Consider the following 17,088-nt stretch of genomic DNA (forward strand, 5'->3'; position numbering starts at 1 on the left):
CGCCCGCGGCGCTGCTGTGTGCCGGCCGCCGCCCTGGAACCCGCACAGCCGCGGTGGCAGCGCCTGCCTGCTCCGCGGGAGCGCCCAACGCACGCGCGCGCGCCGGCCGCTCCGCGCCGACTACCGGCCCAGTGCGACGTCAGCGCGTCTTGTAGGACGACGCGCCCCAGTCCTGCTCCCTCCGCCGAGAAAAGGAGTGCGCGCCCCGGGACGCGGCGCCGGGCACCCGGGCGAGGCCACCGTCGCCGAAGCCAGCGGGCGAGCGGGTGCGGCCACAGCTGGTTAGTTACCGGCTGCGGACTCCGGGTCGGCGCCGGGGCAGGCTGGAGCCTGCCACGCCCTGACCTGAAGCCGCCCTCTAAGGGGCGGATCTTGAACTCCGGCTCCCCGGGAATGGCTGATGCGGTGCAGACAGCCAGGGTCTAGGGAAGACAAAAACTCCCAGGGCATGCTGCCAGCCTTCCCACTGAGGGGATAGAGTCTGACCGGGATCTAGGCCTTTCGGGGGATCCCCAGACTTCTGTGGAAGGCTCAGAAACTCCTTTGAGAGAAATTGTCTGGACTCAGTACTGTGCGCCTTTCTAAAGAGAACCGTCTACCACTGTGCCTCTGGCTTTTTTTTTCCCTCCTCTTTTATGAGTGTTCAAGTGACAAATGACTGTCAACTTTTGCTCAAGGAAGTATCTTCCAAAACCGTGGTAAATAATACGGGTGACTCTGTACCTAAGCGTGTGTTGGGCTGCTGCTGTCCAATTATCTCATCACCTCAGTTTCATCGCCTGTTCCTGAAAATCATCTCTCTTTTTAAAAGATTCTACCTTTATGTGTGTGGATATTTTACCTGCATGTATGTCTGTGCACTACAGGTGTACCTGGTGCCTGCAGAGGCCAGATGAGGGTATCAATCCCAAGACTGGAATTACAGGTGGTTGTGAGTCACCGTACAGGGAATCAAACTCAGGTCCTCTGGGAAGAGGAGCCAGGGTTCTTAACCACTATACCATCTCTCCAGACCCCCTGAAACTCATTTTGACAACCAGGTAGAGACCCTAAAAAACCTCCTGCTTTGAGACAGGTCAGGAATGAAAGCAATGTCTCTTTTAGTCGATTTTCTCTTCCTAAGAACACAATACCACAGACTCAATAAGTCCATTTTCTGTTGTCAGAACCAAATCCCCGAGGCTGGGTACGTTATGAAGACATAAGGTTTATGCAACTCACAACTTTGGAGGCTGAAACTCCAAACAGCAAAGCACCAGCTCTGACACGGGGCTCGTGGAGAAAGATTTCACAGGGGACTATGGGACAGAGAGAGATCACACCACAAAGAAGCCAGAGTGTGGAAAGGGACCGGGGTGTTGCTCTTTTATCACAACTCTGCAAAGAACCAGGAGACCCTACATTAATCCCTTTCGTTGGCCTTGCCCGTGATGGCCTCTCAATTCCACTCACTTCCTACCACACTGAAGACCGAGCATCCAGTGCAAGGAACGTTGCGGGACACAAACCATAGCCGTAAATCGTGAACGTTTATTTTGGCTTGTAGTTCTTGTCCACAGTGGAGGGGTTATATCTGGTGATGGCTTTCTTACTGGCAGAGTCATGAAGTGGCACAAGGTATCACAAGGCATCCTAAAATGAGATCCAGGGACTACTGAGGGGACCTAGGCAAGCCAAAACTTTTTTCTCTGGGTGTTGAGGATCGAACCTAGGACCTCACCCATGCTAAGCAAAGTGCTCTGCCACGAGTTATATAACTTGAACACCTAACTACTTAAAAAAAAATATGTATTTATTGTGTGTGCTTTTGCTCACTCATGTGAGGGTCAGAGGGTAACTTGTAGGAGTCAGTTCTCTCCCTCCACCACATGGAACCTGGAAGTGGAACTCAGGTGTGTGGTGACATACTGTGTATCAAATAAAGCTTGCCTGAGCATCAGAGGACAGAGCCAGGCACTAGATCAAACATAGAGGCCAGGCAGTGGTGGCACACACCGTTAATCCTTGCATTCAGGAGGCAGAGATACATTTGGCTCTCTGTGAGTTCAAAGCCACCCTGGACTACATGAGTATTGAGGACTATGGGGGTCCAGCCCCTCGATAGTCCCCTCCCAGGGTCCGAGAAGAATCTACAACCAGCTGATAATTAATGTTTAATGGGAAGAAATGAATCTATGTACACAAAACTCCTTAGTCCATATACTTTATTATTCTGTGACAGTTACAAGCTTATATTCTGCTCTCATATATAGGTCATCTTTAGCCTGATTTCTCTCTACACTTGTCTGCGATCCCCTCTAGGTTCTATCTTAATTCCTTCATCTAGTTCTGTCCCTTCTAGGTTCTCATCTATCTAGTTCTTTCCCCTATCAGCTCCTCTCCCGTCTCCTTCTCTCTCATCTGGCTCTTCCTCATCTTGTTCTTCCCCATCTGGCTCTTTCTCATCTTCCATCTCGTTCCTCTTGTCCTCTCTTCTAGCCCTTCAATCTAGTTCTTCCCCATCTCAGTTTGTTCTTCTCAAGTTCTTACCCATCTAGTTCTTCCATTCTCTTTTCTCTTCTCTTCACTATGCCCTGGAAGTACCGGTATATAAAGGGAGGGTCCGAGCTAAATTGTGTAAAGCTATTACTTAACGTCCACCTCTCCTAGGCGGTGTCTCCTTGTGGAATTTACTGTAAGTCAGGAGACTTGCATGTGGGCTGTTATCATTGTTAGTCCTCGGAAGTTGGGCGCCCCCCTGGGCGGTGTCTCCTTGTGGAATTTAAGTCAGGAGACTTGCAGGTGGGCTGTTATCATTGTTAGTTCTCGGAAATTGGGTGACCACCTGGGTAATGTCTCCTTTAGTCCTTGAAAGTGGCTAGGGGAGATAGCTGATTCCAGAGAAAGCCTTTCCTGAGGCTGTTCTCCAAATACCTGGAATGTGTATGTCTAGAGAGTGATCAGTCCACATTGTTAACCCTTCTTAGGGAAAAATCAATTGGGAAAACTATGAAGGCACACATGATTTTCATACAGCTGATATATAACAAGCCAAGTAACACCAAAAACTCCTTGGGATTTGGCTTCCTCTGGAGGAATTCCCTGATTCCTCCAGGTAGTGACTTTGCCATAACCAGCTGAGTTCTTATGATATTCCTGCGGCCCGCAGCACATGAGATTGATTCAGTCTAGGAGAGAAACAGAGCCAGGCAGTGGTGGCACACACCTTTAATTCCAGTATTTGGGAGTCACACACCTTTAATTCCAGCACTTGAGATTTCATGCCTTTGCTACCAGTATTTAGGAAACACACACGGCCATTAATCCCAGCACTAGGAAGGAAGTGAAATGGCTGGGTGGAGAAATGTATGTAAGGCGTGAGGAGACAGGAACTAGAAAGCCTTTTGGGCTCAGGACTCAGGCTTGCAGTCAGAGGATTCATGGGGATAGGATCTCACCTATTCCGCCTGAGGATTCAGTAGTGATGAGAAGTGTCTCTAGTGGCTTGTTCCTCTGTCTCTCCGACCTTTCAGCACTTACCCCAATATCTGGCTCCGCATTTTTAATAAGACTCTTTAGGATTCGTGCAACACAGATGGGCAGAATTGGTGACAGCAAGCACCTCCATCCTGTCAGATGAGCCAATCACGGGCCCTCCCCAACTACTTTACAGCAGACCCACTCTGAAGGCAACAACATGTTAGCTTAGTAATCTCATGAGTGAATGTGAGGACAGACCCATAGTCACCCTTTAACAGTCCCTGGTCCCACCTCTTCTCAGGGAGATTAAATCTACTGTTTCAGAAGGAACCAACTATACCCAAGCCACGGCATGTTTCTTCCTCATCCTCCCCAAGTGTGGGGCTTTGGACTTCTGCTTCCTTGACTGCTCACTTCTATCCTTACTGTAAACACTGGCCCAGTGGCTGTGTTAAATACAAAAATTAGCCTTCAGAAGCAGAGGCCACATTAAACAACTCTACAAAATTGAGTGTATTCCTTGCCTGATTGAAAGACTCCGAAGTTTATCTGTAATGTGAGCACTTCATAGGATATAAATTTAATTTGATGACACTCACTGAAGGGTAGCTCTTGGGTTTTGAGACGCTATGGGACCTTGTACAAGTTCCTCAACTTTCCAATCTACAGTGTCCTCATCAATGATTTGGGGACAAGGACAGCTACTATTTCCCTGGACTGTCTAGAAAATTAAATAATGGGAGCTGGAGAGACCACTCAGCAGGTAAGAGAATGTAAGGCTTTTGCAAGAGGACCCAAGTTCAGTTCCCAGCACCCACAGCAGGTGACTCACAACTGCCTGTGTCTTCAGTTCCAGGGGATCAGCTGTTCCTTTTTAGCCTCTGCAGGCACCACCCCCCCAACACACACACACACACACACACACACACACACACACACACACACACACACGACACAACATACACATATTAGGAATGAGCTCAAAGTATGAACTATTTGGAATATTATCAAGCACATACAAATTACTATTTAAAGATTGTTTAAAAGTAAAGTATCAAAGCCCACTTTATTTGGTACTCCCTCAACACAGACCACGGCCTTCAGGATTTTGCCTCTTCTCCAACCATTCCTCAGGTAGTTTTCAAGTAAACTGACCCCAAATGTTTTAGTTTCATGTAGCTAGATCCACCAAGGGCGGTTTCCCAACAAATACAAATGCCTGGAGAGGTCGCTAACTACAATCTTGGTAGAAGCAGGTGCGTGTAAGGTGTCTGGGTGCAGGAAAGCAGTGGGTGTGATAGTACCGCTTGTCAGCCTGACAGGACACATCACTTATGAGACAGACAAGCCTCTAGGCATGCCTAGAAGGAGCTTTTAGGTTAGATCAGCCTCTGGGCAGGCCTGGGAGTATCGTTGTTGTTGGTTGGTTTACTCTTCGCTCTTTTGGGGTCCCACCACCCAGCTCCCAAATAAATCACACATGGAAGCTTATTCTTAACTATGAATGCCCGGCCTTAGTCTGGCTTTTTTTTTTTTTTTTTTTTTTTTTTTTTTTTTTTTTTTGCCAGCTTTCCTTAACTTATCCCATCTACCTTTTGCCTCTGGGCTTTTCCTGTTCTCTTACTTCTGTGAATCTTACTCTGTGGCTTGCTGTGTAGTTGGGTGACTGGCCCCTGAAATCCTTCTCCTTCTCCGACTACTTCTACTTCTTCCTCCCAGATTTCTCTTCCTATTTTTTTCTCTCTGGCTGCCAGCCCTGCCTATCCTTTCTCCCACCTCGCTATTGTCCGTTCAGCTCTTTATTAGACCATCAGGTGTTTTAGACAGGCACAGTAACACAGCTTCACAGAGTTAAACAAATGCAACACAAACAAAAGTAACACACCCTAAAATAATATTCTACGACATATCGTGATTGGGTTCACTGAAGCAGGGAGACCTACTCTCAAACGGGCAGGAGGGAGGCAGCCGGGCACACGCAGTCATCACTCTCTGCTTCCTGACTGAAGACGCAATGTGAGAAAGGCTTTCCAGAGCTCCCAGTTCCGGGCTACAGTATATCCTGGCAGGGAAGTCACCGCAGAGGGAGCCCGAGGGAGCCATTCCGTCACACATTGCATCCACATTAGAAAGCCCCGAATGCATGTGCTCAGCTCGCTTTCTCCTTTTACTCAGTGCAGGCTCCCAAGTCCAGGGAACGATTCTGTTCCTTTTCAGTCTTCCCACATCAGGGCCTCAAAGGTGTGCCCCGCAGCCCATCTCCCAGGTGATTCTAGATTCTACCGAGTTGACAGTTAACCCCATCACAGAGTGCTTCTGTCAGGGTATTTCCACCACAGGAAAAGAAACTAGAACAGAGTGGAGACGACAGGGCTGGAGTGGGGCTGGCAGCAGCCCCCACAGTGTGTGACTGCAGCGGGATCGCAGGGCACACAGAACCTGCCCTGTACCCGGAAGCAGCCAGCTTCGGTGCTGTGTGCTGAGGCACTTCCTGTGGCCTCCAAACTCCCCAGGAGTAGCACCCGCCACTCCACTCCAGCCGCTCACCTCGAGGTCCAGATGAGGACACACTGGCTGGCCGAATGCCTGGTGTACACACATCTTTGTCTCTGTTTTTGTCGTAGGATACAATTCACAACCCACAAAAAGTCCTGGCGAAGACCCTCCAGACTCCGGGCGTTAGCCAGTCATCACTGTGACAAGACCCAACTACCAACTTAAAAGGGCGGAGGCTTATGTTTGGCTCCTGGTTTCGAGGTTCCAGTCCATAGGCGTCCGGCTCTACTGTTTCTTAATGAGGCAGAGCATTCTGGGGGAGGGGTGTGGAAGCAAAGCTTCATACTTCATGAGGTCTTAAAAAACAAAAACATAAACAAATAAATAAAACAGTAATTTGAGTATTTCATCTCACAATACAATGGCTTATTTTTACCATTGCCATATTTGTTAGCTCAAAAAAGTATCTCTTTTGCAAGACAGGCAATGTTTTCATAATGGTTTAAATAAAGAATATTTGCAAACAAAAATCACTGAGATACATTTAAAAGAGCATGTTTCCCAAGTAAACTATTTGAAATATCAAATTTTCTAAACAATAATCATTTTTAATGATACATAAAAGAAAATGAGAGATGGATTTGCAAGCCCCAGAGTGAGAGATTGCTCGCTTGAGACCTCTGCTGTGCAGAAACCCCTACATGAAGCCCCTTTCAACATGTCTGTCTAGGAGGGAAAACCCTTCCATCAAAGGCGTGGAGACAAGAAAGAAGGGGCTTACATTACATTCAGGTCATTGAGTGAACAGGACAGGAAATGACCACACACCTCCAGAAACCCCAAGCCCTACTGTTAAAGACAGAGGGTTCCAGTTCACTCACTTGGGTTTCTCTGAAGGTCAGAGATTTGCTGGTGATACTTTAAATGAACTGGGGATAGAGGAAAAAGAGATGATTGAAATTTATCAGGAACTAATATGTATGGGGGTGTCGTTCAACTGTTCAGATAATTTCCCCCTTCTGCTTAATTGTGTTTTTGCTTTTAAAAATAGTTTATTTGTAATGTGGTATTCAAAATGGAACTCGACACTGGCACTCTACACATCTGGTCATCTGAATTTCAGCGCTGAGTATTCGTTTCCTGCTGTTTTCACTGAGCTGCTGTTTGGCGGTCAGACCACAGTCTTCTCCACACTTCCTACTCCTTTGAAAAATCACAAGTGTGCACAGAGAGGCAGTCTTCTCAAGATTGTATGTTTTCAGCTTCGTGGTGACCAGGAGGATCCACTGGAGTGTGTTCACAGTGATCTTCTACTAGGCCCTGGAGTTCTAGTACAACTGCTTAACTCCTTGGCTTAAGGTGGGAGGTGGGATGTGGGCGCTGTGGGCCCTGGCCCCTGACTGGGAGTGGCTGCGGCCTTGCTTGCTTGACCTTGATCAGATGTCCTCCCTATTCGGATTCCCTGCCGGTATCCACCCTTCTGAATGCTTGAGGGAAGTTCCTTGTTGTGTATCCTGCATTTTGGGCGTTAACTACTTAGATGCAAGAACATTGAGTCTGGAATGTAGACCATTGACAGCGAACTTCTGCCCTCCGGGGGTTCCTCCATTTGTGCTGTAAGCCTGTACGTATTTAAGGTTTCTCCCCTCTTTCAATAAACGGCATTAATCGTATGAATGACTCGCTGTCTTTTGTCTCTGTTTTTTAATCCGCAGCCCTTCGCTCAGACATGGTGAACGGTTAGCGGTAACGCGGGCGTTACCGCAACAGTGGGAGATGGGAGATGCCATAGAAACAAACCATGGAAAAACAAACTTCTCTCAAATTGAAGCTACTTTTAAAACCTGAATGTCTGACCCCAAAGAGCTTAACATCATGATGCCAGTAATGACTGAGACAAATGGCTAACTCCAAAGGTAGCTTCACTGAAGAGAAAATGTTTGATTTTCTATATTATTGTTAGCTTTTGAGACTTTAGTTCAGTATGTTTTGATTAGATCCCTTATCGGGGACTATGGGAGTCCAGCCCCTCAATAGTCCCCTCCCAGGGTCCGGGAAGAATCTACAACCAGCTGATAATTAATCTTTAATGGGAAGAAATGAATCTATGTACACAAAACTCCTTAGTCCATATACTTTATTATTCTGTGACAGTTACAAGCTTATATTCTGCTCTCATATATAGGTCATCTTTAGCCTGATTTCTCTCTACACTTGTCTGCGATCCCCTCTATGTTCTATCTTAATTCTTTCATCTAGTTCTGTCCCTTCTAGGTTCTCATCTATCTAGTTCTTTCTCCTATCAGCTCCTCTCCCGTCTCCTTCTCTCTCATCTGGCTCTTCCTCATCTTGTTCTTCCCCATCTGGCTCTTTCTCATCTTCCATCTCGTTCCTCTTGTCCTCTCTTCTAGCCCTTCAATCTAGTTCTTCCCCATCTCAGTTTGTTCTTCTCAAGTTCTTATCCATCTAGTTCTTCCATTCTCTTTTCTCTTCTCTTCACTATGCCCTGGAAGTCCCGGTCTATAAAGGGAGGGTCCGAGCTAAATTGTGTAAAGCTATTACTTAATGTCCACCTCTCCTAGGCGGTGTCCCCTTGTGGAATTTACTGTAAGTCAGGAGACTTGCATGTGGGCTGTTACCATTGTTAGTCCACCTGGGACTAACAATGGGCGCCCACCTGGGTGGTGTTTCCTGTAGTCCTTGAAAGTGGCCAAGGGAGATAGATAATCTGATTCCAGAGAAAGCCTTTCCTGAGGCTGTTCTCCAAATACCTGGAATGTGTATGTCCAGAGGTGATCAGTCCACACTGTTAGTCCTTCTTAGGGGAAAGTCAATTGGAAAAACTATGAAGGCACACATTTTCATAACAGAAGACAGCTGATATATAACAAGCCAAGTAACACCAAAAACTCCTTGGGATTTGGCTTTCTCTGGAGGAATTCCCTGATTCCTCCAGGTAGTGACTTTGCCATAACCAGCTGAGTTCTTATGATATATTCCTGCGGCCCACAGCAATCCCTCCCCCAACTCTCCCAGATCCACCCTTCTTCACCTCCCTTCACACCCAATCAGCAGCTGTCAGTCACCAATTCCTCCTCTGCTAGAAGCAGGACTTTGCGCCTAACGCCCCTCTCCATGCTGGGATTTGGTCTTGCTTGGGAACACACAGGTCTTGTGCATGCTGTCACACGTCATTCATGCAGCTGCCCTGCTGTGTCAGAAGACACTGTGTCCTTATAGTCACCCACCCTCTCTGGCTCTTACATTCTTTTCATGCCCTCTTCTGCAATGATCCCTGATTCTTTGGTGGTGGGGTGAGATGTATATGTTCCGTTCTGGGTGGAACATTCCAAAGTCTCTTACTCTCTTTATCTAGGCCAGTTGTGGGTTCTGTGTTCATCATCTACTGCAAACAAACTTCTCTGATGAGGATTTTGAAATGCCCCGGCCTGAAGTGGAGGTCCAGAGGGCAAGAAGGCATTTTAAAGTTAAGTCTTGTCAAGGGGCTGGGTTTGACAGTTAAGAACACATACTGCTCTTGCAGAGGGCCTGAGGTTGGAACCAAGCATCTACATCAGGCAGCTTACAACTCCAGTTCCTGGGTATCTGACACCCTCTTCTCAGCTTTTGAGGCACTGTACTCACATGTACATACCCACACACAGACACAGATATGTACCCACCTTAGAAGATGCCAGGGAAGTTCTAACTTTATCAGTTTGAAAAGTTATAAGTTGGTGGTGGCACATACCTTTAATCCCACCACCTGGGAGACAGAGGCAGGTGAGTTGGAGGCCAACCTGGTCTACAGATCGAGTCCCAGGATAGCCAGGGCTACACAGAGAAACCCTATCTCAAAAAAACAGAAAAGGTATTCATGCAGAAGTGTCTATAATACAATACTGTATCTTTTAATTTTATTTGTAAATTTTGGTTTAGGGACATTGTACCAGTTTCGTTAAAATAAATACTATTTGTAGGAAGAGAAAGAAAGAAAAATAGAAACATTTCAAATTTTAAAAAAAATTAAGCATGCTGTTATTTAGTTTAAAAGGGGTAAAGCATTTTTAGTCATAATTGATTTGTTAGAACTTTAAAAAAAATAAGACATATACCATCAAAATCTGTAAAATCTTTGTTTAGGTCTAGTGGCACAATGTGGTGATACTAGGAACGTCAGAAGACTAGCCTGAAAGATTGAGTGAAACCTTGTCTTAAAAAAAAATAATAAAAAGGGGCTCAGTGGTTAAGAGCACTTCTTGCTCTTGCAGAGGAACTGAGTTTGGTTCCCAGCACCCACATGGTGGCTCGCAATCTTCTCTAACTCTAGTTCTAGGGGATCCGGTGCCTTTTCTTTTTAACCTCTGTGGGCATCAGGCATTCATGTAGTACATGTGCATACATGCAAGTAACAGGCAGGGAAAACACTGATACATATGATAAATAACTCAGGTGTAGGAGCACTTGCTTAGCATGCATAACACCCTAGGATCAATCCTTAGCATAAATATCTAGATCTGTGCTTTCTCTAAACAAAGATCTACTGAAATGATCAAACAGTATCCAAGGCTCATGTGGGAGCCCACAAAGATTCCAACTTGTGGTTTGACTCAAGGTCAGAGACTCAGAGTTTATATCACTCTCCAAGGCTGTGTAACAGGGTGCAAAGGCATGGTTACCGGGTGTCTTATACTTCAAGGTCTAACCACAAGATGCTTTGCCATGGGGTGTGGTTACCAAGTGTTTTGAAGGGTCTACACTTGGTTGTACTTTGATCTTGAAAGAGGGAGGTCTTTTGCCTCTCCCCTTGCTAGTGTATAAAAAGCCCATTAGAAATAAACTTGAGGCTGCTGGGTATTAACCCTGGGCCCTCCTGAAGCTCTCCTGTGTTTCTCTTTTTTCTTCATCTATATGTCTATCTAGCATTTCTCAATTCTTCACTCCCCGCTTCAAAGGACCCTTTGATAGGTCGGGGCTGAACCCCAACACTGAACCCCTACAGGTTCGGTTCTCTGACCTGGAGGGCTTACCACCAATGGATGAGGGTAGAAACAGAAACCAACTGAGGTCAAATATATTATAACCTTGACCAAATGAGAGCCTCCCTAGCAGAAAGTTCTGAAGTGAAAAATCAGGAGCCAGCTGGGTGTGGTAGTGCTCACCTTCAATCCTGGCACTGGAAGGCAGAAATGGGCCAAACTCAGAGTTTCAGGTCAGCCTGGTCTGCATAGTGAGTTCCAGGACAGCCAGAGCTACACAGAGAAACCCTGTCTTAAAAAACAAAACAAAACAAAAAGAAATCAGTTGTCCAGCACCGAGTCCATCTCTGTAATGAGTCTTCTTCTGTCCCCGCCAGCCAGCTCCTAAATAATGACATGGAGATGTATTTATTTATTTATTTATTTATTTATTTATTTATTTGATTTTTTCAAGACAGAGTTTCTCTGTGTTGTTTTGGTACCTGTCCTGGATCTTGCTCTGTAGACCGGGCTGGCCTCGAACTCACAGAGATCCACCTGGCTCTGCCTCCCAAGTGCTGGGATTAAAGGCGAGTGCCACCACTGCCCGGCTTCCCACTAGCTCTTATAACTTAAATTAACCCATATTTTTATTAATCTACATTTTACCACATGGCTTTTAATTCTCTCCCATTCTGTGTGTCCAACTCGTTTTCAATCTTCCTGGCCTCTTCCTAGATTCATCTCCTACTTCTCTCTCTCGGCCTGGAAGTCCCACCTATATCTCTTGTCGAGGTACTGGCCGTAAAGCTCCTTATTAAACCAGCCACAGCAATGTCTTCACACAGAGTACAAACATCCCACAACACATCTCCTAATGGAAGGGTGGGTGCAGCTGCTGCCTGAGGCTGAGGTCCTGAGAGCTGATGGCTGCAGCCCCAGAGTGTAGCAGCTCCTTCATCTCAGGGGAGTCTGGACAGCACATCTCTGAGGCTATGATGCCAACTGGAAGATTTCTAGAGCAGGCTGTAATTTTCCACCATTACCATGCCATGTCTATTATTTCACATTAAATGTTTGTTATTTGTTTTTGTTGTTGTTTTTAAGATGGGTTTATCTGTGTAGCCCTGGCTGTCCTGGAACTCACACTGTAGACCAGGCTGGCCTTGAACTCACAGAGATGCACCTGCCTCTGCCTCCAGAGTGCTGGGATTAAAGGTATGTGCCACCACCACCGGGCACGATCATAAAATTAAAGTGCTAAAAAAAGGTAATGTGTAAAATTTGCATACTCAGATTTAACAAGCAGCATTAAGAAGTCAGTTATTAACCCTTCCCAGAAGCTTAGGTTGGCCTGAGACTGAAGCTTAGTGCTTGAGCTTTTGTCTAGGATGTGTGAAGCCCTAGATTACATCCCCAGCATCACACACACATACACACACACACACACACACACACACACACACACACACACCACATACACACATACCACCTATACACACACAAACATCCACCACACACACATATACACACCACACACATACCACACAAACATACACACACATCCCACACCATATACATACATACATACATATATACAACACACACATACATGCAAAACACACTTACACACAGGCGTGTGCACACACACACAAATTAGTAAGCTGGTAGATCAACTCAACTTTCCCTTTTTCTTAAGTCATTTGACTGAGTCCAGAAATGCTTCAAATATAATCACCACCACACTTGGCTAGCATGATGGTTCTCAACTTGGGGATTCTGAGGAATCTGGATGATGCCAGGGGTGCTGTGAAGTCAAATATGCTTTCATAGCAGTACAGACAAACTGCCTTTTTACTGTGTCAATATCTGAGATAAAGGCGTAAAAGAAGTGGTTGGTGAAACTCCTGGCCCCTTGGTAGGAACCTGGATGGACTGAACTCGGTGGTCACCACGATGTGCTTCACAAGCAAGCCAGGAGAAAACACCGACTCCAGTTTTTCCTAAGTTTCCTTTGTGCAGCAGCAACAATGACTAAGTTGAGGAAGATCTCAGCCCTAACGTATATGTTTTTGTTTGTTTATAGGCATAGGTGTTTTGCCTGCGTTCACCTCTATGTGAGGGTGTCAGATTCCCTGGAACTGGAGTTAGACAGCTGTGAGCCGTCATGTGGGTGCTGGGAACTGAACCCAAGGCCTCTGGAAGAGCAGCCAGTGCTCTTAACCCCTGAGGCATCTCTCCAGCCCCTAAGTGCATGTTTTTGAACATCATGTTGACAAAGGGAAGTCCACGCAGAGCACTTCTGCATGACAAAGCACTGCCCTGTCTTTTCTGTCACCTGCCTGCCACTTTCACAGAGTATCATCTCTAATGGCAAGGACAGCTGTTAAGCTGGCCACTCCGACTTGCTAGACATTTCATTTTACATTCATGTAGGTCCTCCCAAGCCTGAGACCAGTCTCCCTATATAGCCCAGGCTGGCCTCAAATTCGTGACGTAGCCAAGGTTGACTGTGAATTCTCAGGACTTTTGGCTTCCCCTTTCCTCTCTGGGCCTCTCTGCCACCTGTAGAAATAGATAATGAGGAGGCTACTGCCAGCAGAGAGAAAAGTCTGATGACCTGAGAAATACTTGGTGATAGGATCTAGAAGTCCTCATAACACGTTTTTTTTTGTTTTTTGTTTTTTTTTTTTAACAGGATGATGCTGGTCTGGTGGGGCACACCTGTCACTCCAGAACTTGGGGGCTAAAGCAAAATAAGTTTGAGGCCAGCGTGGACTAGGAGACACTTGTCTCAAAAACCAAATCAAAAGTAAACTCAAGAACAAACACACTCCCACACAGAGGCTTGAACTTTGTTTTATTTCAAGGGAAGGCTGTTGAGTAATCGTATTTTCTTTCCTTTTTTTTTTTTTTTTTCCCGAGACAGGGTTTCTCTGTGTAGCTTTGGAACCTGTCCTGGAACTCGCTCTGTAGACCAGGCTGGTCTCGAACTCACAGAGATCCACCTGGCTCCCGAGTGCTGGGATTAAAGGATTAAAGGTGTGTGCACCACCACCGCCCGGCTCATATTTTCTTTTCTCTCTCTCTCTCTCTCTCTCTCTCTCTCTCTCTCTCTCTCTCTCTCTCTCTCTCTCCTCTCTCTCTCTCTCTCTCTCTCTCCCTCTCTCTCTCTCCCTCTCTCTCTCTCTCTCTCTCTCTCTCTCTCTCTCTCTCTCTCTCTCTCTCCTCTCTCTCTCTCTCTCTCTCTCTCCCTCTCTCTCTCTCTCTCTCTCTCTCTCTCTCTCTCTCTCTCTCTCTCTCTCTCTCTCTCAGCAGGGTCTCACTATATAGCCTTGACTCTGGCCTAGAACTTGACTTGACTCTGGCCTAGAACTTCATATGTAGACCAGGTTGGCCTTGAACTTACAGAGATCCCCCTGCCTCTACCTCTGGAGTACTGGGATCCAAGGTGTGTGTTACCAAGTCAGCCATAATCTTATTTTCTTATTCCCAAAGCATCTCTCCTAGTGCAGACACAATGGCTAGTCGGGACTTACTTAGTGTATAACTGCCAACATGGAGAAACCCATTTCCCTTTCTCCCCACTGTGGTAAGAACTGCTGATCCAGCATCCTCACCCAGCTCAGGAGGAAGTAAGTGTTCTGTCTTCACCACAGGGTACAAAGAAGCCTCTTCTGCCTCTTGGGGACCTGCTCCCAACCTTGCCGGTCAGCCACACAGACATCCTCACTTCTCCAGGAAGCAGCACAGGGTGTGGCCAGCCTTCCACCAAGGAAATAGCCAAACCTACTGGCAACAAGCGCTAAAAGCCAGTGGGCCATCCCAGCACTGAAGGAAGTGGGAGGGACTGGAGGGCAGTTCTGCGGCAGGACACCCGCCTAGCTTGGGCAAGGCCCTGGGTTCTATCCCCAGCACCAGAGACAAAGAGACAGAGACAGGAACCAATTTGAACTCTGCTGTGGCAGTCCTACAAACACGGGGTGGAGGGGCACTGGGAGAGGATGGTGGCTCTACTGTCTGCTCCAGCAAGAGCAGGTCATAGCAGGACACAGAGGTGGTGACACACAGGCATGCTCTAGAGGGTCAATTTATTGACTCATGAGTGAACATTCAACTGCTGGAAAGGTAAACCAGAAGAGGTGCTTGAAAAACCCAGTTATCTATTCATGAGGCGGGAGCCGGGTGGGGGAGTTCCCAGTTATCTATTCATGGGGGGGGGTGGGGAGAACGACTGGCCTTTGTCAGCATCCACAGATTGCGGAGTTCAGATGACTAGGTATACTATCAGCTTCACGGGGCACAACCAATATAGCATTCTGTGTGTATATGGTGTATTCAGAAGCTGAGAAGACTACCTGGGGCAGGGGCAGCCACTAGACAAGAATCCTCTGTGCCCTTTCCAGTGCTGGAGATTGGATCTAAGGCAACCGCATAAGCCAGCCAGTGCCCTGCTGCCGATCTACCCTCCAGCTCCAGTTCTCTGAATTTTCTGCTGTTTTGCTTTGAACCTACAATTGCTTTTTTAAAGCCTCCCTCCAAGTAACCTAGATTATAATGCTTAAAACAACAACAAAAAAAAACCTACAGCGCCTTCTCATTGGACTCAGGGGAGAAATCAGAGCTGTGGCCCTACAGTATCTGGCCCATTTCCTCTGTGATGTCTCCAGTCACTTTCCCTTTGGTCCACTTGGCTCCGACCCTGAGCTACAAGTAGGCTCCTGTCTGGAGGCCTTTGCACACACCATTCCTTGACCCGAGATGTCCTGTTTGGAAAGAGCACGCTGTTACTTCTTCCAAGGTTCACCTTGATGCAGATGTCAACTTGCTAGCCCTGGTCACCTGTTCTAAAGTCATCTCCCCCCCTTTATATTTTCCATCTCCAGGCCCAGATTTAGCTTTGTCCTTAGTCCTTACACTAGCTTACATCCATTTCTTCATTCTGTTGCTTCTTGGCTTCTGGGTTAAGATCAAATGCACCATCTATTGTAATCCTTCTCTTGTTTATGGTCTGCTACCTTCAATAGAGAATAAGCTCCTTGAAGAGAGAGACTTCCCTGTTTTGTTCTGTCCTCGATACTGTCAGGCCTGCTGGCACACACCTGTAATTTCAGCACTTGGAAGGCCGAATTGGGACAGCTAGGACTTTGAGGTGCCAATTAGGGCTACCTAGTGATTTGTCTCCTTTCAGCAAAAATTAAGAAGGAAGTAAAATCCTAAAACTCGTCAAGTGAGTGAACATTGTCAAATGCTTATAACAGATGAGTACATACCCTCAGGCCCACAAGGCTACAGAGGAAGCAAAGCTTCCAGAGTAAACAGTAATCAGAGCAAACGTTTTCTGCTGACCGCGGCAACACGGGAGGCGTTACCTGTGCCACAGCAAACAAAACCTTAACCTACACTTTCCCAGTTGGTCTCATTCCACTTTTAAAAGATGCAAAATTCTTGAGAAGTTATGATCCCTTCAAGAGCACTTCTTTTTTTTATTCTTCCTTATTTTTATTCTCTATCCTATTTCTGACCAGCTCACTCTTGCTTAACACATGTTCAACTTCAAGGGCTTGCTGACTTGGAGCAACAGTCTTTCTCTACACATCTTTTTAAATTTTAGAAATGCATTTCTTGTTTCTCTGTCTCTGTCTCTGTCTCTGTCTCTGTCTCTGTCTCTCTCTCTCTCTCTGTGTGTGTGTGTGTATGTGTGTGTATGTATATTATACTGGAGCCTCACACAGGGCAGGGCTATCTACAAATTCAATATATAGCTGAGGATGACCTTGAACTCTGGATCCTCCTGCTCCTCATCTCAAGTGAGGATAATAGGTATTCCACATCAGACTCATTCCTTTTTTTCTACTCCTTTTTCATAATTTCCTCTCAAATATCGTGACTATTCTTTGATAATGCACTGTAATTTGTCTAGTAATGACTTCTTAACATTATTTAACAAGGCAGGACTTGAAACTAAACCAATACACTTTCCACATACTACCCTAATCTACTGGGGAACCCTGAACCCAACTAACGCAATTTTCAGTCTACCCAGGTCTACTGGGGGGGGAGGGGCTTGAACTAAACTAATATACTTTGTTAATATTCTGATCCGCCCCTTGAAATCCCACCCCCTTGGTGCCTGTCGCCCTGCGTCCTGATGTAAAAGCCTTCTTCTAAGGAA

Source organism: Peromyscus maniculatus, chromosome 8, assembly GCF_049852395.1.
Source record: "Peromyscus maniculatus bairdii isolate BWxNUB_F1_BW_parent chromosome 8, HU_Pman_BW_mat_3.1, whole genome shotgun sequence".
Taxonomy (NCBI): domain Eukaryota; kingdom Metazoa; phylum Chordata; class Mammalia; order Rodentia; family Cricetidae; genus Peromyscus; species Peromyscus maniculatus.